Here is a 21275-nt window from a genome sequence, read left to right on the forward strand (position 1 = left end):
CAAGGGTCTACTGGGATGATGATGAAGAGCCTAGGGAAGCAAGGAGGTGGTGGCTGTGACTTGTGGACCCCCTGTCAGTCACCTTATTTTGCCTGGATTTACTCTCAAGCAGCTCTGGGTGGTACACACCTCCACTGACCTTAGCCCTGAGGGAGAGTGCACACGAGTCTTAAACTTGCACAGAGGTCTGCTCTGGCTTCATCTTCTGGGCTGATCCCCTGGATTCAGATACTCCTTAAGAGCAGGAGCCATGTCTCAGTTACCTTTTAATGCCGAATTTAGCGCAATGCCTGAATGCAAATGGTGCTCAATACATTAAAAAGAAAAAATTAAACACCGTCCCCCCCTGCTCCGCCCTGCAACTATGGGGTGTAAAAATCTGTGGCCCACAGTTTCAGAGGAAATGTCTGACTGAATTCCTCCCCAGCTGTGATGGTTGAAGGTTACCCTCTGACTCTGCTCACAGGAGGCCTTATCTGAGTGTTGAGGACCAGATCCTGGCGTGGTCTCCATGGAAACAGGGAGAGGAGTGCTTAGATCCTTGCACAGAAGCAACAAATGCATACTTTAGAATAATAACAGAATGCAGCATTTATAGATAGGATAATAACCCATGTTATGAAACATGCAATTTAATAGGTCTCTCTGATGAAAAGGCAAAGACAACTGCGAAGCTGTAATTTACTCCTGGTGGTGGAGGTGTCCGAGGTTCACGGGCAGTGGAAACGAGCAGCAAGAATTAATCTTCCTCATCTGCTTGTCAATCCATTATACGCTTGCCTGCTGCTTATTAGGCCATTTTGTCGTTTTCCTCTCTTGTTATATTTCCCAACTCATACATCCTAACCTACTATTCTACTTAATTCTCCCCTTGCATCGTGACCTGTATTCTATATTCCATACAAGAATGTCCTCAAGGAATTACAAAGGACTTTTAAAAATAAAGACATAAAATGTTTTACAGTTCCTACAGATGCCTTTTTGTGAAGATGGTGTTTTACATGTATTGAAAACACCTAGGAGACTAGCCATAAAAGTAAATTTGAAAACACGTTTGAAATGTAGATAGTGTTTGCGGTCGGCACGTGATGTTGCTTTAGGGCACAGTGATGTTTCGCAAGCGCTCTGCTTAAGTCTTGAATTATCCTCTGCTCACGGTTTCTTGAATTATGTGACTTCTGAGAAATACTCTAAGACCTAAATAGGTAATACTCAACAGCAACTATGATTCCAAAACAATTCATTTTCTCTCCCGGGCTATAGAATCTTCTGAGGCTGCAGGGTCTGGGTATGGTCTGTTGCCACCAGGAGCCGCAGGATATAAAGAAGAGCTACTGGCCCAGTTGGGCACTCAGTCACCCAACAGAAGGAAGGCTGTTGGAGAAATAACTAATAGTATCTGCAAATACATTATTAAGTTCAAGTAAGTAAGTAAGTGTTAGTCACTCAATCGTGTCTGACTCTTTGCAACCCCAATGGCTGAAGCCTGCTAGGCTCCTCTGTCCATGGGATTTTCCAAGCAAGAACACAGGAGTGGGTTGCCATTCCCTTCTCCTGGGGATCTTCCCGACCCAGGGGTCAAACCCAGGGCTCTGGCATTGCAGGCAGATTCTTTACTGTCTGAGCCACCAGGAAAGCCCCCAATACATATTAATACATACTATTAGAGTGAAAGTGAAGTTGCTCAGTCATGTCCGACTCTTTGCGACCCCCATGGACTGCAGCCTACCAGGCTCCTCCGTCCATGGGATTTTCCAAGCAAGAATACTGGAGTGGGTTGCCATTTCCTTCCCCAGGGGATCTTCCCCACCCAGGGATTGAAACCGGGTCTCCCACATTGTAGGCAGACGCTTTACTGTCTGAGCCACCAGGGAAGTCACGAATATATATTAGAGTAGCATTAATAGATACTATTAGAGTATGAGCTATTAGTATCTGTTAGATACTAATAGGTACTATTAGGGTATCTAAAGATATTTCTCAACCAAGGATTTTTACAATTTCTTTGAAATCACGGACCATTGCTTCATAGATTTGAGCTCTAACCTGGAGCTCAAGAAATCAATATTTGAAGATACAGAAAGTTCCTAGGTAGCAGCTCCTAAGACTGGCCATTTCCAAGACTAGCTATAACTCCTTACTACTACAGAGGTCAGCAAGTCAGCCCAAGAGCTAAGAATGGTTTTAATTTTTAAAAATGTTTGACAAAAAAAATTAAAAGAATACTATTTCATGACAAGTAAAAATGACATGAAATTGAGATTTCAGTGTCCTTCCCATGTTTTTCGAGACAGTGGCACCCACTAATTTAGTGCCGTCTCAGGTTCCTACGCACTGTGACAGCACAGTTGAGAAGCTGGGACAGAGATCATATGTCCCGCAAAGTCTAAAATATTTACTATTTGGCTCCTTACAGCAAAAGTTTGCCAATCCCTGCTCTGGAGTGGCAGGCTCAGGAAAAAAAAAACTGACCTGTTCTAAGAGTTTAGTGATTTGTCTTCACTCAGGGTATCACTATAAGATTTGGTAACCAAATTCTACAGGGTGGAATGGGACACAACCAGGAAAGGACATTCCAGGAAAAATAGTGGCTCTGTCAGACTACGGAGAATGAAAAGATCCCCGGTGGTGTAATTAGTACTTTAAGTAGTTTTGTCTGAAATGATGCTAAAGTAATCGCCAGTCCTTTGTCATGTTCGAGCAGAGCGCACAAAACCTCTCTGCTCGCTAAAACGGCAAATTTCCCTTAATGAATACATATTTGCTTTGGCCCCTATGCTCTATTTTGCATCAGTTCTTGCAACTCTGCAAGTCATGCAATGCCCCAGATTCCTTTCGTTAAGGTATTTTTCACCCAGATCAAAAGATGGAACCTGACTAGCACAACCCAATGTGAGTTATTCAGGAAACAGAGGGAATACAACTGGATTCTGTCTCCTCTGATCTGGAAGAGTGGGTTGATGTAGAAGAGGGGAAAAAAAACAAAACTCTCTCCAGTGAAACTTAGCATTGGAGAAGTGTATAGTGGGGAAGATGGGCAGGGGGAAGGGGTTTTAAGAAAGATGCAGATATTCATAAAGTTGCCAGATAGCTAATGATACCCCCATCTGATATCATGAAGAGCAGGCATATGGAATGTGATGAGCCAGAACTGAGTCTCAGGTTCCCGACTTCATAGCTGACTGATCCAAGACAAACCACTGCCTGCCTCCCAGCCTTGGTTTCCTTACCTGTAAAGTGGCTGCATGAAGTCAGCATTCCCACAATATTCAAATGAGACGGTGTAGACAAGAGTGCTTTCTAGACTGTTAGACAGAAACGTCTATGACTGGTACTGGATGAGTATACTGAAAACGTCTGTTGAAATTTAAACCTGATGTTAACTCTCTTAAAATGGAAATTTAAAGAATTCTAAATGGTGACCATCAACCTCAGCAAAGTGAGAGGAGAAAGTGAAATGTTATTACTGAATCTTGGGCTTAACTAACATTTGGGTGCTTGGGTTGAATCTCATGAACTATTTCCGAGAGAAAAGGAAAGCTTTTCCATTGCAGTAAAGGAAATTGGGCAAACAAATTTTTTTTAAAGACATACCACAAGGGTCTTGGGTATTTAGGGTAGCGGTAAAAAATATTGGTTTTAGAACTCTCAGGATATGTTACTGTTATCATGAAATTTGAATTATTTGCTTTAAGAGGCAAATTTATTGTTTAAATTATTACAATATTAAATTGTATTTTTCTTAGTGAACTACATGCCCATAGGAAAGTTAGGAATGGAAACAATCAATTTCTCAATAGGAAACATAGGCTATGACAGTGCTCAAGGTCAAAGGCTGTAGAAAGAAGTCTGGTTTTAATTCCGGTTTTATCACTACTAGCTGTGTGAGTCAGTAAACTGCTTCATTTCTGAGGTTCAGTTTGTTCATGTCTAAAATGGGGACAATTTTAATAATGGTACTATTAATAACAAGGCTTTCAAAGTGATTAGGGATGGCAGTACATCCTAGCTTCTGAATCCAGATCTCATATCAATTACGGCATTTATTGAGGGGAAAAGCCTTTAAATGTCATTTTTTCATTTTGATGCTTGATTTTATTTAAAGAAATAATTTTCAGACTTGGAGTGCACAAAGGAAAACACACCCATTTTATAACACACTTGCTTATGGGTGACCCTGGATAGAAGTTTTTACAATGTGAATCAGTGAAGTACTAAGGGAAGAATGGGCTCACTAACACACACACATCCTATAACGTAAACTTGTCACACGTGCAGACATGGCCCCAGATGCCAGCGACCTGTGCTGCAGGACACCTAGCGCACAGCTAGCCATCTCTCCACTGCCAGCTTGAATCAGGACTGAGACTCGAGGTGCACCAGCCCATGGTGGGTTTGGGTCTGGGGGGTGTGATTCTAAGTAGCTGCTGCAGCGTCAAGGCTGGCAGGACAACCACAGTGAGAAGCAAGTTTCTATCTTTTCAAAGGGAGTACATTCCATGGAGGCTTGTCTATGGGGCTGCTAAAGATGCCTGCAAGACTGGCCTGAAGGAGGCCCTGCCGCTTGCTCAGGAGCGGAGCTGAGCCCGGGTTCTGACCCCTTGAGCTGCCCTTAGGGGGAGTCTGGTTCTCAGGCTAGAGTCAGAATGTTCCATCGCCCGGCCCCTCCCCAGTGGCCTTTGAAGTGATTCCCATCTGTGTTCCTCATCGGCAAGCTGGAGTTCAAGTCTAACCTAGAGAGCACCAGACAATACAAAAGCCCCCAAAAGCCTCGGGGCGGGGGGGGGGGGGGGGGGGGGGGCAGTGAATATGTTTCTGTAGGTTCATACCTTTTCAGAAATAGGAAAAAATGTTTTCCAGTGTTTTTGATTGAGAACCAGCTTATTGTTAAGAGGCATGATGTCAAAACAGTTGGCCTTGTTGCTGGGGCCAGTATAGGAACAAATCCTGTTGTTCCAGATAACTTTTCTGATCAAGAGGTGGAAATTCAGTGACGCGTCGAAAAGAATGTAAAAGAACCTTTTCCCTCTCGCTTTAATTAGAGCACTCAGTATTTATGATGAATTAGGCTGGCCTAGTAAACTACAGGAAATAAATCTGCTGAACAGTTCCCTTTTCTGATTGCTAGCTAGGTTAACACACTTTCATAAACAAATAAATATCTCCATATGGACTATTATCCAAGGCGATTGTAAATCATCACAGCACCAGGCGGGGTGTGGCTGTGACATCCCTGGGCCAGCTGAGTTCCGCCGCTGCTGGGATGAGCCCCAGCATCCCCTGGGGCAGCTGCCTAAAGGAGGGTGCCCTTCAGTGATGGAAGAAAGTGGTGCTTTGATTAATGCAATGAGCACGCTGCCGAGTGCTATAGTGAGTATTAAACTGGCATGTGCTAATTTAACATCTCAGCTGTCGTTAGACTGAAGTGCAAAGGGGAGTCACCTTCTTAGAAGAGCATTTTCCTTCCACAGGGAACAAAGCAGGGTGACCGGTGGCTGGGTCAGGTTTCTGGGAAGCCCTGCTCTGGTTCTGAAAACATCCTGAAATAATTTGTTTTTAACGCTGAAATCGCCCCCCACCAAAAAAAAAAGTTACCGAGAAGATTCCTTGTGGAAAGGTACAAAATGAAAATGGAGATTTTAATAAAACTGAGGTGGGGGGGGGGGTAGGTCACAAAATAGAAAAAGGACAGAATTTAAAATTGATGTTTTAGAAAAGTGTCTTTAAAAAAAATTATCAGCTCTTACAGCACTGAGGAAACGTCTTTCATCCTGACTGCTCTCTGTCAAGACCTCAGTCAAGTTGTGTGTGTCCATTAATAGGCATTTAAAGATGAGTATATGCTTGTGGTCAAAAGATGGACTCCTGACAGTCACTGAATGCAATTCATTATTTGGAGTTTTTCCTCGTGATCACTGGAAGGAACTACACAAAGGTAGATAAATTCTGAGTCATCAGAATTGCTTACCTTTGCTTTTAATTGCAACTTCTTAAAGAGTCAAAATAAATATTTCTTTTTCTGACTGTCTCTGAAAGTTATTGTTTAAGGAATACTTTCATTTCAATGGTGATTAAGTGTATAAGTGACAACACAGATAAAAAGGCATATAATTTCCTAAATTGCTATTTGATGAATTTTATTTCAAAAAGAGCAAAGAACCAATTCACTGGAAAAGACCTGGAGCTGGGAAAGACTGAGGGCCAGAGGCAAAGGAGGCAACAGAGGATGAGACGGTTGGATGGCATCACCGACTCAATGGACATCAGCTTGAGGAAACTCCAGGAGACGCTAAAGGCCAGGGAAGCCTGGCGTGCTGCAGTCCATGGGGTCACAGAGTCGGACATGACTGAAAGACTGGACAAGAGCAACAACAGTTTAAAATCAGAAGCCCAGGTCACCACTGCCTGCCATCTGCTTCCAGGTGCCCGGTGGCGGGGGACGGACCGGGCCAGCTTTGTCCACCGGAGGTTCCTTTTCCACCTTCCACAGTGCTGGCCAGCCCCGGACCTGCCTCAGAGGGTGTTTATTCTGTGGGGTCCCCACAAAACACAGCTGCTGGTGACCAGTGACCACTTTCTGATTCTTTGTGGGACCCTAAGTTCACTGATAATTCCGGGAGCCCTAGAGCTGGGAGGGACAGAGACAGGGACTTTGAGGGGAAGAGAGTGGTCAGGATAGATGGCAGATGCTTCCAAGGTGAGAGAGGCCCAGAGTGTCACGTCCTATGATCGGCTCCCCGCAAGAGTTCAAGGAAAGTTTCAGGGGCTGCCGCAAAGGCAGCTCCAGCCAGCTCGGGGTCCAGAGGGCAGACCACCCAGGACACATGGGCTTGGAATGCCACAGAAGCCTCCCGGACTCCTGGGGACCCGCAGGGGCCTCTGTAAGTCCTGACACTGCGTGTCCGGGTCAGCCGGAAGTCAGAGCTAACTTGGTTGGAAGGAAATAAAGAACTTTGGCATTTCTTGCACATTGTGGTTTAAAATGTGAACCCGCCAAAACACCAAGCCAGGTCATCCCTGTGCACCGTGTTCATAGGATGGACACGATTATGGTGGAGAGACAGAGGAAAGAGAGCTTGACTGAGGTCCAGAAAAGGCTCCACGGAGCCGGACGCTGAAGCCCGAGGCCAAGCCGGGGGAAGAAAGATGAGGGCTGGCGCTCCAGGTACTAAATGCAGGGGAGTGATGTGACAGGGCAAGTGGAGGGTCTTTTGCTTTTAAAATTCTCATTCGGAAACACTGGGAGTCACAGCACAGTACAGAATGCATGTTTTGCAGCAGGGGGCCTGACGAGACCCGCAGGGAGGAGTGCACGCGGCCCCGGCGTGAAGGGCTGCCCTTCCGTGGGCCAGAAGGGGACGCAGAGATGCTCAGGACGGGCCCGGAGCCCCCAGGGAAGTCCTGCACCACCTGGGGCCTCGGTTTCCACGCTGGCCCGAAGGAAAAATCGCGTCCCCCGCCAAGCCGCTGTGCGTCTAGACAAGCGGACGACCAGAAGGCTCGCCGGGCACACCTGGCGCGGGGCAGGCGCTCTCCGCACGGCGTCTGCATCCTGAAGGAACAGGGCGCAGCGCCATCGCTTTCCAGGGACAGCAAGGCGGGGCGCACTGGCCCCGGAGGAGCTGAGGCTGGCGTGCGGGTGGGGCGGGTCCCGCGCCCGGGGGAGAGCCTGCGAGGGCCGCTGCGTTCAAGGCGGCTCCGCAGCGAAGGCGCGAGGAACCGCGAGGAGCGGGGACTCCTAGAACAGCCCGGGGACAACTCCAGTCCCTCCTCCACGCGGGCCCCCAGGCAGGAAGGCAGGACAGCAGAGTGGGGAAAGATGGTTTCACCCTACTCTGCAGAACAGGCGGCCTGTGGACTCAACGCGAACAGAGTGGACAGCACGCGGCTCTTCTTTCTGTCCCGTCTCTCCCACCTTTCCAAGTGGTCCTCAAGTACTTGGGAAAGGGAAAACGAACGTTGCTCAGTCATGTCCGACTCTTCGTCCACGGAATTCTCCAGGCCAGAGTACTGGAGTGGGTAGCCTTTCCCTTCTCCAGGGGATCTTCCCAACCCAGGGATCAATCTCAGGACTCCTACATTGCAGGCGGATTCTTTACCAGCTGAGCCACAGGGAAGCCCAGTACTTGGGAAACACAGCCCCAAGACAAGAAACAGGACCTTGGAACCTTTCGACTTACTGAGGAACCAGGACTAGGTTGACGGCTTTAGGCTGGTGGGGTCTGGGATTCTAGACAGATAACTCTAGCAGTGGAGAGGAAGGAAGGGTGTGAGGAGAGAGTCAGGGCAAAAACACCAGCCAGGAGACAGTGGCGATGATTCAAGTGAAAGGATACAGGACTCAAAGGAGAAAGTGCCAAGGAGACACAAATCCTTCATTTCAACTTAAGATCCCTGAATTACCCACCTAAAAACAAATGGTAAAAGGAAGAGACTGGATTGCCAGTGCTGGCATGGGGACACCCATATAAATATAAAAATAAGAATATATCTGAAAGTAGTTTTTAAAAGTATATATTCAAATAACTAAAATTTTCTCATTCCTCTTAGGAAAAAAGATGTTAGATATAAGATATTAGAAAATCGCTGAAACTGGTCTAAGAATGTTTAAGAATATGTCCACTTGGAGAAAACATTAGAAAAATATTTCCAGAGAAAATCCATTTTTTGGCTCCTATCAATCAATGACCAACAGTCAGACTTTCTTCCCAATTGGCTAAGAAATCTGTCACATGATAGAAGTCATAATAGTCACAATGTTATATCCAAAGCTTTGTGTAATACCTCTCTATTTCACTGCCAATAAAATCTGTGATACATATCATTAAAGAAAAACATGTCCAATATTTGGAAAATGTATATAGTAATGACTTGGAAATAACCACCATTTTAACACCAAGTACAGATTTCTAGATCTATAAAACATTTTCCAAAAAATGAGATAATTTGGCAAATAAAAGTTTCAGTGACAAAACCATAATTATTTCAACAAGGTTTCTGATTTGAGTCATAGAAAATGCTTTTTTGAAAAATACCAGCTATTCCTGTGCAGCACTTTGCAGATTTCAAGGCATCATTAAACAACTGAGAAATGAATTTCTTTTCAGAACAGAAGGACCAAGCATCACTTCATTATATCTGCATCTAGCTGATTAGCAACTGAGTTAAAATTTCTTCATTAGGGATCAGAAACCTTTGGGAATTGAAATCAGCTCATTCTCAAGGCTGATGGTAACATAATCTCATTGTCTACTGGAGACGATGGGAAAACTCTTCTTTGTTTTTTCTTTCTATCAAAACATGTACAATTTTGATGGCTTTGCTGGTATTTCACTCGGCAAACTCTTTTTCATCTGGCGGTAAGAGCCACTAGTCCTCCCCGCTTCCCGTGTGGAATGATCTTCACACAAAGGAATGTGCAGATTCTCACAGACCACACACGTGTTCTGGGACGAGACGGCCCGGCCTGCTTGCTCTGCCCGGGCTCAAGGCTCCCACAAGCTGGATCCATGACGATCCAGCTGGTGAGCGCTGACTGCCTTCCAGTTCGTGCAGTGCACCTTGTCTTCTCTTTTGCTAAATATTAACGGCAGTGGAAATGAAACGCCATGTTTCTCTGCTTATACAAGAAGACTTCGGGTGACCTGGGTGTCCCAGGATGGAGGAACCCGAGCCCCTGATCTTGGAGCCATAGTTGGTGTTAACTCATTTCCTCAAGGACAAAGTAAACTCACTGAACACAGAGGTTTCTTATAGTTCTTCCTATGCTGTGCATATAACTAGAGATTGAGAAAAAAATGTTACACTGAATGAAACTAAGTTAAGAAGAAATGTTTGGGTAGTAGAAATGGAAGGGACAATGCCATTTGTAAAAGAATAAAGCAAAAGTATTAAAATAACATATATCTTTTTCAATTATATACTAGCCATGTTTTCCTACCTTTAGGATTTGATGACATATAGTCATGTCATCAGATATCCTTGGGGGCCTGCTTTCCAGTGGAAATATCTGTGCACAGCTGCATCCCACTTCAATTATTAATTATATGTGGGCTCAGTTACTCATGCAGAAGGCAATGGCACCCCACTCCAGTACTCTTGCCTGGAAAATCCCATGGACGGAGGAGCCTGGTAGGCTGTGGTCCATGGGGTCGCTAAGAGTCAGACACGACTGAGCGACTCACTTTCACTTTCACTTTCAGTTACTCAGTCCTGTCCAAGTTTTTGTGAAGGACTGTAGCCCGCCAGGCTCCTCTGTCCATGAGATTTCCAGGCAAGTATACTGCAGTGAGTTGCATTTCCTCCTCCAGGGGATCTTCCCAAACCAGGGACTGAACTTGCATCTCTTGCGGCTCCTGCACTGGGAGGTGGGCTCTTTACCATGAGCACCACCTGGGAAGCTCAACTGAGGAAAGTAAAATGTAAAATTGTAATAAAGATGGTTTCATAATGTATTTCCCTTTGGCTTCTCCCTACCTCTTGTTTCCATCATTTTTAAAAAAAAAATTCATATCTTTAATCAACATAAAGTGAAATTTATTTCCTTTTCTCTTCAATCTCTAAAATTTTTTTTCCAAATTCCTATTGCTGCTGTTCTACTCTCTCCCCCGACCAGACTTCCTGTCACTCACAATGTGTCAGTGTTTGAGCTGCGTTGCTTTTCTGTGAACTACGCTGACTCCTTAATGAAGGAGACAGACACTGGAACCGGTGTGTAAACACCATCCGTGGGTGCTTAGTGAACTGCTGATGACTTTCAGCCTCCAGCCCTGGAGCTGAATCCAGCCTGCCATTCCCTTGTTAGGGGAGAATTTGCCTATTGGAGGAAGCGATGACATTGCAATTTTCCCCTTCCCCTAGGGAAAAGTGGGGAGGATAGGAGGATGAGAAGGGAGTATGTGACAAAGTACATCAAAGTATATCAAGAGCATAGCAAAACACAAGAGTGGTAAGAGCCTCGTTCTCATGCTTGCATGTGTACACGCTAAGTTGCTGCAGTTGTGTCTGCCTCTTTGCGAGCCCATGGACTGTAGCTCACCAGGATTCTCTGTCCACAGGATTCTCCAGGCAGGAATACTGGAGTGGGTTGCTATTCCCTTCTCCAGGGACCTTACAGACCCATGGACTGAACCCGCATCTCTTGTGTCTCCCGCATTGGCAGGTGCGTTCTTTACCTCTAGCCACCGGGAAGCCCACGTTCTCACGCCTCAGTTCGGTTCAGTCACTCAGTCATGTCTGACTGTCTGTGACCCCATGGACTGCAGCACGCCAGGCCTCCCTGTCCATCACCAACTCCAGGGGCTTGCTCAAACTCACGTCCATCAAGTTTGTGATGCCATCCAACCATCTCATCCTCTGTTGTCCCCTTCTCCTCCGGCCTTCAAATGTTCCTAGCATTGGGGTATTTTCCAATGAGCCGGTTCTTCACATCAGGTGGTCAAAGTATTGGAGTTTCAGCTTCCACATCTGTCCTTCCATTGAATATTCAGGACTGATTTCCTTTAGGATGGACTGGTTGGATCTCCTTGCAGTCCAAGGGACTCTCAAGAGTCTTCTCCAACACCACAGTTCAAAAGCATCAATTCTTCAGCACTCAGCTTTCTTTATGGTCCATCTCTCACATGCATACATGACCACAGGAAAAACCACAGCTTTGAATAGACAGGGCTTTGTCAGAAAGTAACATCTCTGGTTTTTAATATGCTGTCTAGTTTGGTCATAGCTTTTTTTCCAAGGAGCAAGCATCTTTTAATTTCATGGCTGCAGTCAACATCTGCAGTGATTTTGGAGCCCAAGAAAATAAAGTCTGTCACTGGTTCCATTGTTTCCCCATCTATTTGCCATGAAGTGATGGGACAGGATGCCATGATCTTAGTTTTTTGAATGCTGAGTTTTAAGCCAGCTTTTCACTCTCCTCTTTCACTTTCATCAAGAGGCTCATGCTTACATAGTACTAAAAATGGCTTTCACCAGAAACCACTACTAAACCCTTTAAGTGCTGCTGCTGCTAAGTCGCTTCAGTCATGTCAGACTCTGTGCCACCCCATAGACGGCAGCCCACCAGGCTCCCCGTCCCTGGGATTCTCCAGGCAAGAACACTGGAGTGGGCTGCCATTTCCTGCTCCAATGCATGAAAGAGAAAAGTGAAAGGGAAGTCGCTCAGTCGTGTCTGACTCTCAGCAACCCCATGGACTGCAGCCTACCAGGATCCTCCGTCCGTGGGATTTTCCAGGCAAGAGTACTGGAGTGGGATGCCATTGCCTTCTTTGCTTTAAGTGTAGGCAAGACTTTTAAAATAGGAAAAGTGTAACATTTTTAAAACATAAATTTCACTCATTTATAAACTTCAAGTTGGCCGCCACCAAAAACACACTTTCTCTGATTCTGTGCCCCGTATTTTTCTTGCAGTGAGTGTGTACTGAGTTCTTGTTATAGGCAGGTCCTATTCTAGGTGGTGTAAATACCACCTAGAATAAAAAGCAATAAGCTAGATGTTCATTCTCAGGGATTAAGTCGCTCAGTCATGTCTGACTCTGCAACCCCATGGACTGCAGCCCAAACGACTCCTCTGTCCATGGAATTTCCCAGGCAAGAATACTGGAGTGGGTTGCCATTTCCTACTCCAGAGGATCTTTTGAATCCAGGGGTTAAATCCATGTCTCTTGTGCCTTGGGCATTGGGAGGTGGATTCTTTACCACTAGCATCATCTGGGAAGCCCTAGATGGACATATCTGCACTCAAAGAATTTATGATTCTGTGGGTGAAACAGACAATAAAATAGTGAGTGAATAATCCACTGTTTTGCTGTTCTTACCTATTCAGTAAAGCCACATGGGCTCAGAGGGGCTGTGGCCCATGCTCTCAGGAATGTCAAGTTCTGAAGCCAAGACATGTCAACTGATGGCAGTCCCTGTATGTGACACAGAGTTCGACTTAAGAAATGGAGAGAGACCCAGAAGTTTGAATTTCCGCTTCCAAGAAAACAATTCTACACATGATTACCAATTCATTTGGAGATGGGTGTGCAGAGCTGGGCTGAGATCTCCAAGGGAGACTGGAAGCTTATTGCCTTCCAGCGTTATTTCTTTGAGTGCAAAGACTATGAAGATAATCTCTTCTCAGTCAAAGAAAATTTAATATAGCACTCCCTGATTTCCTCTATTAAATTCGTACTCTCCCAGCAGTCCCTAAAGTGCATTCACTGCGTGTTTAAGTTTTGCCTTGATGTTTGTTTGCATCAGAGAGAGAATTAAATTGTCCACAAAAAAGTGAATCCAGATCCCCATTCCCTCAAGGCGGGCCGAAAAGTTATTGGTTTGGGATCAGTTTTAATCAACCATTTCTATAATGTTCTGTACGCCAACTTGTTTCACTGCTAACCCTTTTATCTTTTAATGATTAACCTTAACACACAGAATTTTGCCTTCGCTTAGCCATTCGAAGTTAGATAACAGTTGTGAAGGGAAAGTTCAAATTCATGAATTTCTGGACTGTTCAGCATCCTCCAGGGACTGTCAAAATCCTTTTTTAATAAAAGTTATTATTTTCTATGCCAGGAAACCACTGGGTCGTGGGAGACAGTGGGCCCATTTGCTTGCCACCCAGTCATGCATGCAGTGTCCTCAGTAAAAGCCTTTCTGGGGGCTAACCTATAAGTTCTGCTCTTGCAACAGAAGAGTTTTCATGACCTGCTTAAACATTCATCAGAGTTTTTAATGTTGAAGTAATTCTGGGAAGGAATAAAAGATTTAACTCAGAATTAGATGAATTAGAATGCATTTTGCAGTGGAAGAGGAGATTCCGTGCTCTAATCTCCATGCAGCCGCATGATTAGACTATAAAATATATCCTGAAAGATGACGTCAGGAGCACTTGGTGCCCTCTGCTTCCAGCGGACTGTCTACTGCTACTGCTACTCGCTGTCCACTCAGCGAGGGCTGTCCTGGCATGGGAGGCACTGCCATGGGCTTCTCTTACCCCTGAGTCTAAAGGGGCGCGCTGGTGTGCAGTGGAACTTGTAGGGGGTCTACAGTGGAGCGGGACACGGGATTTGAGCTCCACCTAGAGGCTTCCCTGCTGGCTCAGACGGTAAAGGGTCTGCCTGCAGTACTGGAGACCTGGGTTCGATCCCCGGGTCGGGAAGATCCTCTGGAGAAGGAAATGGCACCCCACTCCAGTACCCTTGCCTGGAAAATCCCATGGATGGAGGAGCCTGGTTGGCTACAGTCCATGGGGTTGCAAAGAGTCGAACATGACTGAGTGACTTCACTTTCCTTTATCCTTTCCTAATGTCAAGAGTCCAGGCTCCTTTATAGGCACCCCCCGGAATCCTTATAAGCAGAAGAACCTGGAAGATGCCTGGAGCTCATGGTTTTAGATCCATGCCTAGCTTGCTTCACTAGTAACTGCCTTACCTGAGGACCCGATAAACCTGTAGTTTACTCTACCAGCCAGACGCTTTGCAGCCTCTGACCCTAATCTCTCACTTTTGAGCTCAGCTGCTTTGTTGTTTACTTCCTAAGTCATGTATGACTCCTGAGCTCTGTGACTAAATGAACAACCTCTTGGGCCTGAGTTTTTTCTTCAGGATTGGCCTTTGTGGTCAGCTTCGTCCAGGGTTTCCAGACCTCGTGGAAGGACCAGCTGTCCTTTCTGTCAGATACCCTTAACCCATAAATTCTGTTTTCTAACACATTTGTTTTTTCTCTCTGAAATTGAGGGTCAAGAAAGACTGGGGCTGTAAGCAACATAATCAATATATAGGAAAGGCAACTACTTGACATGGGGAATGGGCTTTTCTGAGTCTGGATTTTTGAGTTGTGTAGACTACACTAAAAATGGTTCCAGGCTACCTGAGTGCAATTAACACATGTCTACTATGTTTGAAGAAACTTGATGGGTGAAAATTTGCATGTGCAGAAAAGGTATGAAGAATTAGGAGTAAATACTTAGTTTGCAGAAACTTTAAACATACTATCCTTTGAAAGAAGAAGTCTGGTACATTTAAATTATAAATCTAGACATTAGGTTTTGATTTAAAAGCCCACTTTCAAAACACAAACACTGTATGATGTGATATTCTCTTGCATCAGTTGATTCTCCTGTTTGCAAAAATTTTGTTCCATAAAGTCAGTGCATCACTGAATGAGCAAACACCGGAGCATTCTTCCCGGGGGAAACAGCAAGTCAGGTTCTGTGAGCCCCTGGTCTCTCTACATTTTCATCACTCAGTTGATACATAACCTTGTTTGTGTGTGTTTCTGCTCGCCTGATTCCATTCAAGTTGTCGATTTATAACAACGAGGGCATGGTCAACAGCAGTGTGACTCCGACCTAGTGGAGCTTCCCCAAGCACGCCACATCCTCCTCTGCTTAGAGACACTGGAAGCCCCTTCAGTGCTATGCCGCATGCTGTGTGGTCACCAACTCATGTCTGACTCTCGTGAGTCCATGAACTGTAGCCCACCAGGCTCCTCTGTCCATGGGATTCTCCAGACAAAAACACTGGAGTGGGTTGCCATTTCCTTCTCCAGGGGATCTTCCTGATCCAGGGATTGAGCCCATGTCTCTTGTGTCTCCTGCATTGGCGGGCGGGTTCTTTACCACTGAGCCTCCTGGGGAGCCCATGCTATGCTTTGGGGACATTTTAAATAGCAAAGTCAAAAGTCTACAAGCAATATATGTTGGAGAGGGTGTGGAGAAAAGGGGACCCTCTTACGCTGTTGGTGGGAATGCAAACTAGTAGAGCCACTATGGAGAACAGTGTGGAGATTCCTTAAAAAACTGGAAATAGAACTGCCATATGACCCAGCAATCCCACTGCTGGGCATACACACAAAGGAAACCAGAACTGAAAGAGACATGTGTACCCCAACGTTCATCGCAGCACTGTTTATAATAGCCAGGACTTGGAAGCAACTTAGATGTCCATCAGCAGATGAATGGATAAGAAAGCTGTGGTACATATAAACAATGGAATATTACTCAGTCATTAAAAAGAATGCATTTGAATCAGTTCTAATGAAGTGGATGAAACTGGGGCCTATTATACAGAGTGAAGTAAGTCAGAAAGAAAAGCACCAATACAGTATCAGTTCAGTTCAGTTCACTTCAGTCACACAGTTCTGTCTGACTCTTTGCGACCCCATGAATCGCAGCACACCAGGCCTTCCTGTCCATCACCAACTTCCAGAGTTCACTCAGACTCACGTCCATCGAGTCCGTGATGCCATCCAGCCATCTCATTTTCGGTCGTCCCCTTCTCCTCCTGCCCCCAATTCCTCCCAGCCTCAGAGTCTTTTCCAATGAGTCAACTCTTCACATGAGGTGGCCAAAGTACTGGAGTTTCACCTTTAGCATCAGTCCTTCCAATGAACACCCAGGACTGATCTCCTTTAGGATGGACTGGTTGGATCTCCTTGCAGTCCAAGGGACTCTCAAGAGTCTTCTCTAACACTACAGTTCAAAAGCATCAATTCTTCGGCGCTCAGCCTTCTTCACAGTCCAACTCTCACATTCATACATGACCACTGGAAAAACCATAGCCTCGACTAGATGGACCTTTGTTGGCAAAATAATGCCTCTGCTTTTTAATATGCTATCCAGGTTGGTCATAACTTTCCTTCCAAGGAGTAAGTGTCTTTTAATTTCATGGCTCGAATCACCATCTGCAGTGATTTTGGAACCCCCCCCCCCAAATAAAATCAGCCACTGTTTTCACTGTTTCCCCATCTATTTCCCATGAAGTGATGGGATCAAATGCCATGATCTTCGTTTTCTGAATGTTGAGCTTTAAGCCAATTTTTCCACAGTATACTATAATGCATATATATGGAATTTAGAAAGATGGTAACAATAACCCTGTATATGAGACAGCAAAAGAGACCCGGATGTATAGAACAGTCTTTTGGACTCTGTGGGAGAGGGCGAGGGTGGGATGATTTGAGAGCATAGTACTGCAACAAGTATATTATCATCTGTGAAATGAATCTCCAGTCCAGGCTCGATGCAGGATACAGGATGCTCAGGGCTGGTGCACTGGGATGACCCAGAGGGATGGGATGGGGAGGGAGGTGGGAGGGGGGTTCAGGATGAGGAACATGTGTACACCCATGGCAGATTCATGTCAATGTATGGCCAAACCACCACAGTATTGTAAACTAATTAGCCTCCAGATAAAATAAATCAATTTAGATTAAAAAACATAAATAGCAAAGTCACCACCAAGAAGCCACAAAAATGTGAAAAGTGTGGCACTAAATAGACAGTGAAAAACCCACATTTTTACAGTCTGAGAGCTGAAACCAGAGGGCAGTGTCACCATCTTACAACCGGAGCAGAGAATGGGCTCTACATATGGCTCAAATTTCCTCCACTCTCGGGGTATCTCAGACGTCCACAGAGCACCACAGGGGCTGATTTGGGGTTAAAATAAATATTAGTGAATAGTAAGTAAGTAAGTAAAGTCGCTCAGTCGTGTCCGACTCTTTGCAACCCCATGGACTGTAGCCTACCAGGCTCCTCCGTCCATCGGATTTTCCAGGCAAGAGTACTGGAGTGGGTTGCCATTTCCTTCTCCAGAGGAGCTTCCCAACCCAGGGATTGAACCCGGGACTCCCGCATTATAGGCAGACGCTTTACCATCTGAGCCACCAGGGAAGTCCATTAGTGAACAGGCAAATATGCAAATGCAGAATCCATGAATAATGAAGTTCTGACTGTCATTGCACACTAAGCACAAGATTTTTGGAGTCTGCCAATTTATGGATTATCCTGAATTTGTGCTAGACTTTATTTTCTGTTTTGCCACTCTCCATGTCAATAGGCAATGTCCCATAAAGGAAAAGGGAAACAAAAATGCTAGAGGAACTTGGGTATTGGTGTGGGATTTAAAAGGCAAGTGCTAAAGCCAGATTTGCCTCTAACGTATGGGAGATGCTCAAACTTGTGGGAGTACGACTTTAGGATGAAAATATTGCTCTAAGGGAAAAAATAACTAGAGGAACTCGAGTCTTAAAATAAGTACCGAGAAGGAGAAAACATAGTAAAAACAGAAAAACAATTTTCTTTTACAGACTAAGATTCTAAAGAAACACTCAAAAAAGCAAAATTAAACCTCCAAACTATAATCACCCATCAAATGTGCAATGTACAGATAATTACTCTCTGCTGCTAAAATCAGCACGTGTTCCTCTCCTTAACTCCAAAACTTGAAGGAGATCAAGGAAGAGACAAAAACAATAAACAGGCATGGTTTAAAAATACATATATATATATATATTTGGAAGGCTTTGACATTCTGGTCTTCCTAGGGATCTTTGTGAGGGAAAATTGTGAATATGGTTTTAGAAGAAAATCTTTTCATCTTAATGACTATAGGATGAGAAGTTTCTATAAGTAAAGTGGGTACAATCACTCTATGTTTTCAGGTGAAATTGGCTTTAGCAATCTTGATAAATGTTTTTCCTTGATTTTAAAGATTATACATTCTGACTATATGAAAATATTTTTCTAGTAAGAAAAATAGATGCTAAGTTTTTAGAATTTGAAAAACACATAAATATCAACATATAAAGATGATTTAAAGAAGAACCAAAAAAACCAGAATGAAAACCAGTCCTAAGGATTTTTAAGGATTTTGGAAAATCAATTATAATATCATTTTAAAGTGTCCTTCACAGAAGAATATCAGCATCATTTTTTTTAAGATAGATTTTTTTTTTCTCTTCTTCATTATCTAAACCAATAATGGCTTATTTCTTCCTGGCTTATTTCTTCCTCCATTTCTTATAGGAGAGGAGCTATTTTATCTGAAGAGGTTTCATTTTTAAGGGGAAAATAATGTAAGTCACTTAGTCACTCTTCCAGGTGAAAGTTTAATATAGGCTGACCAAATAACAAAAATAGCAAGTTTTCAGCACCTTTTTGTATTCAAATTCTCAGGGGAAAAACATACTCAAAATTCTCCATCTTTGGTAAAAGTTACACTGAATTATGATCAACAATAGGAATTCTGGAGGCTATAGCTCTAAGCCTTCAAAATAAACTGGAAATGAAGTCTTATAAACCCTCCCATTTATTTCTAATATTGGAAAAAACACATGTCTTTTAAAATTAATAAGTATTATGAACAACTCATGCTTTCCTTAAGTTAATCATCACTGAACCACTTATGATAGGCCTTCTACCCCAGACTTAATTTTTTGGAAATACTTATATCTAATTACTTCTTATAATTGGTGCATAGATATTAAATTAAATGATGTACAGCCAATTCCCAAGGTTTCAAATGGATAAATATTAGCCTAATGTGCTCAATCAATACGCAGAAATAGCTCTAAGCCCTTCTGTAAGGGAAAATATTTACCATGTATCACAGTTAGATTAGCTACAGGCACTAACAGCTGATGGAGAAGCCTAGAAATCCTTGTACAAATCCTTGCATGTCTGTGAAGGACATCCTCAAAAGACAGAAAAGAAAAGGGAAAGAAAATGCCCAGACCCAATGGTGCTACCTGAGTGTTCTGTGCAACACAGTGCTTAGAATCAGAGTGTATCTGAATATCACTCTGAGATACAGAAAGTCTCTTTGCTTTTAATAAAATGCAATAAAGATTACAGAGGACTTTTAATATTCTCCGTCTACCACCTTATTCATTGCATACCCATAGTTTATAACACTGGATTAAAGTTTCAACAACAAAAAAGCTTTTGAGGATGGAATTATGGAGTAACCATGATCACAGCAAATCAACTGTATCATGAATCTGACTTCAGAAAGATCAGAACAGGGAAATGCTAATGAGATGCACTTCACATAATTTGGCCCTGTTTTATGTTTAATTGGGGTAAATGTACGTAACATAAATGCCCTCTATTGTTTCAAAGGCAATTAGGCATATCATGTATAATTGGCAGCTACACACTGTGAACCAACTTGGCCCTTCTCCATTTGAGAAAAGTGTTCATGGACTGTTTTTTCCTTTGAAAACTTTTACCTGTAGAAAAGGATGGCCTTATTTCCTCTCCTTAAATAAGAAATTCCTAAGTCATGTCATGCCCATCCCATTCCAGTCCTCGGTTTCAGCTGAGAACTAGAGGAACATGTAAGTTTCCAATCCCTTTTCTGGTGTCCCACAGATGGATTCTTCTCAGAAAGAGGAGCTACATTTCACACGCTCAGGTGTGTCGTATGCCTATGGGGCTCCCTGTTGGCCAGTATCAGGGAAAGAGTAGCAGATTTCAGTGCAACCTAAGGAAACATTTCGAGCAGACGTGCTCTGAGTGTGAAATGGCACTGGCTGCTCTGTGAAATGGGGGCACCCTGCACTCACTCAAGGTCAATGTTACTGTGCATCAGAGTCTCCTGGGAGTTTTCCCACCACACGGATGACCTGGCCTGACCCCTAGAAGTCACTTTCAGTTCTCCTTGGGTGGGACCAGGCATCAGTGCCTTTGAAAAATGCTCCCCACGATCTTAATGGTCAGTGAATTTTGAGAACCCTTGGGTTAATCAGAGGCCAAGGTGGCTTTCTGAATGTGTCCCCAGCCCCCTGTCCCACCTAATGACTGCCATCACCTCTGTCAAGGGAGGATGGATTCGAAAAGCAAGGCCCTGCCTTCGTTGATTAAATTAGAAATTGAGAAGGTCAGAGGGTAGCACGGACATGGTGGTGGAACATGCTGGAAAGTCCAATTACCTGAAATCAGGGCCGTGTCTCTAAAACAAAGAATAAGAAACAGTCCTGATATTGTTTTGATCTAATAAGGATCAGTTCAGGGATACACGGAATTATTTTCCCCTACTACGTGCTTTCCTGCTCTTTGCCCACTTCTCGGCAGACCTGCTCTCCACCCTCTTAGGTCTTCAAGGCCTCCCCCAGTCCAAAGGCAAGGGCTCGCACCTCACCATGGAATTGAATGTAAGTTCGCCTGCTTACCACATTCAGAGGCACTGCATTTTGAGGCTCAACACTCCATGGAATGAAAAGCTTTCACTGCTTCGAAAGCAGTTTTGAAAACAATTTCGGGATTGTAGAATAGGAGATCTTCTGCAACTGTGAAATCTCTCCATAGACGTGGCCGCTAGAGAGGAGACGAGAGGCAGCAGAGAACTAGGCAGGAGATTGGTCTCCGGAAGGGAAAGCAGGGATGATACAGCCAACCGTGAGAGTTTAGAAAACAAGACAGAAAACAGTGACTAGAATCTTTCACTTCTTTAAAAGATAAAGGAAGAAAAGAGAAAGTTTAACTCACAGAGAGATCAATTGCAAAC

At 44.2% G+C, this 21275-nt stretch overlaps 1 protein-coding gene and 1 non-coding gene across 3 annotated transcripts in view; both read right to left on the minus strand.

The window, feature by feature from the left end:
* PRKN (parkin RBR E3 ubiquitin protein ligase) overlaps window positions 1-21275 on the minus strand; it is a 1201361-nt gene that overhangs the window by 318571 nt on the left and 861515 nt on the right. The window lies entirely within an intron of this gene.
* Window positions 17588-17659, minus strand: TRNAY-AUA (transfer RNA tyrosine (anticodon AUA)). The gene has a single exon. It is a non-coding gene; the product is annotated as a tRNA-Tyr (tRNA).

Source organism: Budorcas taxicolor, chromosome 9 (assembly GCF_023091745.1).
Source record: "Budorcas taxicolor isolate Tak-1 chromosome 9, Takin1.1, whole genome shotgun sequence".
NCBI classification, from domain to species: Eukaryota; Metazoa; Chordata; class Mammalia; order Artiodactyla; family Bovidae; genus Budorcas; species Budorcas taxicolor.